The sequence below is a fragment of the Pundamilia nyererei genome, unplaced genomic scaffold (genome assembly GCF_000239375.1).
Source record: "Pundamilia nyererei isolate P.nyererei 1_Seehausen unplaced genomic scaffold, PunNye1.0 scaffold00197, whole genome shotgun sequence".
In the NCBI taxonomy this organism is placed as follows: Eukaryota; Metazoa; Chordata; class Actinopteri; order Cichliformes; family Cichlidae; genus Pundamilia; species Pundamilia nyererei.
In genome coordinates, this window is record NW_005187598.1 from 41,519 (window position 1) to 46,509 (window position 4,991).

Genomic DNA, 4,991 nt, shown 5'->3' on the forward strand with positions numbered 1-4,991 from the left:
CAAGGTTCAGTTACTTGTATACAAACATGGTTAGTAGCAGAGTACTTTTTCACTTTTACTTGAGTAAAGGAGTTTCTTCATTACTTCACGTTTTACTGGAGTACTTTTAAACACAGGTATCTGTACTTCTACTTAAGTAAAGAAAGTCTCCTGTAGGTGTGAGGAGCTCCATCAGGGTAGATGAAGGAACAGCACCGTCCACATACTTCTGCACAACTTGAAACTTCTTCTTCTCTGGTTTAATTGTTGTTTTCACGCTGTGACGTCACGTTAGAGCAGCCGCAGCGTTGAAAAAGCTCAGTCCTTCATCCTGAGCTCTCATCATCGTCATGATGTTCAGCCCCTCCTCTCCAGGTTTGTGGCTGAAGGTGACGTGAGTCACTCGGATCACCTTCCAGGTAGCCTCGTCACCTGCTTCTCATTCTGCTGCTTCGTCACGGTGACGTCAGCACGCAGGACGTGAGGGGGCTTTAAAGGAGGAGGGGGGGCCGGGATTCCTGAGGATTACCCGTCATGCCCCGCGGGTAAAGATGGCGACAGCTGAGCAGGGCAGCGGATCAACTTTCTTGGAGCGGCTCTGAGCGGATTTCCTTCCGCGGACGGAGCGTCTTAGCCGGCCTCAACCCGACCCACTGCCCGGAGCTCCAGCGCGGACCTCGGCGCTGCTGTCCGGCCTCGGATCAGTCCGGAGCCCCCTCCCTTGGCTCTCCTGCTCCTCCGGAGGAGCGGAGCGGAGCTCGGACAAAGTTTTCTCTCCTCCCCGGGACCGAGCGGCGCGGACGGGGCCTCAGGTAAGTTCGCGCCGGGCGGGTTGGGGGTGTCCCTGGTGCGGGTCTTCATGACGAGCCGCGCGGCTCGCGGAGCGCGGAACTGGGCCATGGTGGGCCAGTTCGCGTCGGTTTGACGGCCTGCCCGCGGGGGGGGGGGTCGTGTTTGTGCCTGTCAGACAGAGCCGAGGGCGTACAGCCGCGGCCCCGGCAGCCAATCACAGGACGAGCAGGACGACCCTAGAACGGGGGGCCCAGGCCCTCAGCGAGGCCCCCGGCAGTGTCAATTGCGACTTTATTGATGCTCAGCAAGAAATGTCAAAATAAAAGCCTGTCAATGTTCGACCAAAAGTTTCATTAGAGCGTTATGACCACATGACAACGATGAAAAGAATGAATCCTGATTTTAAAAGTTCAGCAGAGACTTCTGAGCCGGCGATGGCGGTAAACCCAAAACGTCTCCGCTGTTCAAACACGTCACTGATTTCACTGATCTGAGCTCAGTTACTAGACAAAGCAAACCGGCTTCAGTGAGTTAGCATGTAACAGCCAGAGGTGGGAGTTACCGCACGACACGACGTTATCGCGATACTTCGCTCACCACTCGACGTTATTGTGTCGAATTGAATCAGGTTATCAAAATTCATCTTTGTTTATTTGTTTGATCCACAACGATCGCGTTTGTCCCGCATCAGGTTTTTTCTCTAAAAGACTGACGGTGGCGTCCGATGTGACTGAACGGGCTCCAGTTATTTCATCGGTGCTGAGTTCTGAAGAAATGAATGGTCTCCAGTTTTTATGGAAGTTTAATTTGAATGCAGAGACAGAATATCAACAAAAACACGTCACGGTTTTTCGTTTGAGCCAATTTAAAATAAGTTTAGTGTTTTTTCACAGTGGTCATGCTATTTAATAAATTATTGATATGTGGTGGTCCTGTGAGAATGGCGAGGGCCAGCAGCTCTGACCATGCCCCAGCTGAGATACATACATGTCCTTCATTCACACTTCCCAGCAGTCCCCACAAACATACAGTAAATACTAATAAACAAAGAGTAAAAACACGAGCGACTCCAACATTAACTCGTGAACAGTTGGCTAACAGACGCGTGTCCGTCACACATGGTGATGGAAACTAGGGCTGGGTATCGTCACTGATTTCTAGAATCGATTCAATTCCGATTCACAAGGTCCCGAATCGATTCGATCCACGATTCGATTTAATTCGATTCGATTTGAATCTTGGAAATTTTGACAGCCAGAAATATTATAATTCAGATCAGTACATTTACATATTTTTGTATCTATAAAAAGGAAGCTGACACTCGCAAGACTTTATCAAAGATGTGAGCATCACAGCAGAGGCCTTTGTGTCAAAGTAGCTGAAGATAAAACACAGAAAAACATGAAGGTGATTTTCCTGGCCTGGATTTTATAAAAATATTCTGCAGTACATCGAAAACAAAAGAAAACCATTAATTAATGAACATTACCTCTGACGTTACAGCGGTTTTATTAGAGACATGGCTAAGCATTTTGCATTTTGAATAATTTTAAAAAGTTTAAATTTGTTCAGTATTGAACAGCAGAAATTAGGTTTTCTTTTCGGAAGAATGTAAAAGGGAAAAAAACAGCGGCCGACAGCCTGTAAACAACAGTAGACTTGTGTAACAAGCAAGCAAGCGAATAATGAAGAAAGCGAAACTGTTCGAGAGAGAGGGAGCTGCGCATCGCAATGGAAGCAAAACAGTAAAAGAATTCATGACGATGTTTATGTGAAGCGTAGTTTGGATCTTCTTTTGCTGCTGGTTCGGTCAATATTGTTTGGAGACAGATCAAACTAACAGCTTTAGAATCAGCGCATAAAGGGCGTGAACACAAAGCGCCGACCTGCCGACAGATCAGAATCAGCGAGCTGTCGGCTTTCAGCCCCGACTGTGAGAAAGGCGACATCTAACTGATTCTGATCCGCGGGTCGCGCTGTGTGTTTAAGTCTATGTGCAGAATCCCTGTACCTGCTCTCATTTACTGTTTGGTGGTTCTTGCAATTTTGTGAGATGTCACCTGAGATTCTGGCATTTCGGACAAAATAAATTTATATTAAAAAATCGATTCAGGATTTTAATGAATCGATTTCACGTTATCCAAGCAAGAATCGATTTTAATCGATGAATCGATTATAAAAACCCAGCCCTAATGGAAACGTATGCCCTTTCTCAATTCTCAAGTATGCGAGTCCGCGCTCGCGTTCTCGGCGAGTCAGTTGTACAATTGGAACACCAGCGTACTCGATGATGTCACAGGTCCAGAGTTTTTACTGCCGTCGCCTCTTAATTTAACTGTGATTTATATGTTATGAAGCTTAACTTTGATCTCAGCCAAACTGATTTACTCAGGAACAAATAAAACACTGAAATGATGATGATGATCTAAGAGACTTATACATCATGTTTAACCTCAGTAGTGAAAGACTGCGGGTGCTTTGAAAATGATGTGCTGGGAGTCCGCTGTTCTCGCGGGGTCTAGTGACTCTTAACCTCCCAGTCAGCTATCGAGCTGGTCACAGACGTCTCTGAAAACATCAGAGCACTTTTGCAAATATGTGATGTCTTGATAAATCGAGCAGATATTTGAAGTTTACACAGCTACATCCTCACCTGAAAATATTTTGAAAGTTTTTTTGTGACCCAGAAAGAGTAATGCTTTAAAGGTTTTAGCCGCGCTCCTCCGCCATTGCCGCGTTTGAGTTTTGGACGAAATGCATTCTGGGATATTTAGCTGTACCAAGTCCACACGAGCCACCACCGATGCATGCTCGATAAAACGGGCGGAGCGAGAACACGTCCGGGAATTTTTCTCAGCTTGATGCTTTGAATTTGAACAGTACTTGGTCTCCGACTGACGACGGATCACGAGTCCACGAGAACGCAAGTACGCACCAATACGCATATTGAGACAGGCCCATAATCTAACCAACGTTACATTTATTGCATTAATATGGGAGATGTTTAAATTTTAAATACTGAGGGGACAGTAACCATGGAAACTCTCAGCAGAGGCAAAAACAACACATGCAGTGGAAGAAGAGAAGTTCTGTGTAATAATGAGAAATGACAGGAAACGTATCGATTACATGAAGAGAGGGAGGTGCACAACATCGGAGGGTCCGGAGCTGAACGCCAGCCTGTGTCACACATCAGACGCCTGATGATGCTGAAACTGCAGCACCTTTAGACAAACATCCAGTGTTCAGCTTCGCTGTCTTTCCATTTCAGGTCGCCACAAAGACACAGACAGTGCGAATAAGTATATAGAAGAGAGATTCTACTGGCTCCACTACATTTGTCTGACTGACTGTGTCGGGGTAAAATAAATTCATAACCTGTGATCAGCTGCATGTTTCTGATAGAGTCATGTCGTGTCACTGTTTTAAGGTGGAGCTTTAAATGGGCTCGTTTTTCATCCCCAAACAGAAAGTAAACACAAACACTTCCAGCTGTGTTTCTTGGTTACAATCAGGCATTAAAGCTGATTTTTATACACATTTACATATATATGATTGGTGCTCCTTATTTGTATAGTTACTCTTTTATCAGGAGTACCATCACCGGAAACTACTCTGATATACTTTTTATTGTTGCTCAGCACTCGTCAGACAGCCTTCAGCCGGCTTGTCCGTTTCTAACCCGAGGGAATCTGGTTTCTTCTGTGAAGCCATCAGTAGCATCATTCCTAATAGATGTATCAGTTTCTCATGTATTCCATTATCCGAGCGTATGACCGGCATATAAAGTAACGACTGTAACACTGCATCAATTCCCAGCATCCTGTTTTTGAACACGTTTCCAGCAAAGAAGTAATGGACGCCGAAATATATGTGTCAACTTCCTGATCTGCCCCCGACCACAACAATGCAAACACGTGACATCAAATATGATGTGACGCCGTACATCGGCCTGCCTCTTGATATATAAAGCATATAAACACGTGCAGCAACAACTTGGCACAAACACATCACGACCGTGTCCTGACCTTTATTTTCACTCTGGTGCTCAGTAACTCTGCTCTTTGTACTTTTGACTTGAAGGACATCTCCTTCAAGTAATACACAGTAATACACAGTACAGCTGTCTGTGACTTAGGGCTGCCACGATTACGTCAACTATCAAAATCGTCGACGAATGGTTTAATAGTTGACGCGTCGTTTGAAGCTTTGTAAGATCC

The 4,991-nt window shown here is 45.4% G+C and overlaps 1 protein-coding gene across 2 annotated transcripts in view; it reads left to right on the forward strand.

Moving 5' to 3' along the window:
- Positions 1–259: 259 nt before the first annotated feature.
- The window catches only part of tjap1 (tight junction associated protein 1 (peripheral)), a 24,045-nt gene continuing 19,313 nt past the window's right edge, over positions 260–4,991 (forward strand). Inside the window, exon 1 of one of the 2 annotated variants that reach the window (XM_005747407.2) lies at positions 260–791. The gene's annotated coding sequence lies outside the window, so the exon portion shown is untranslated. The remainder of the gene's footprint in view (positions 792–4,991) is intronic. The other variant, XM_005747408.2, reaches the window with a different exon arrangement.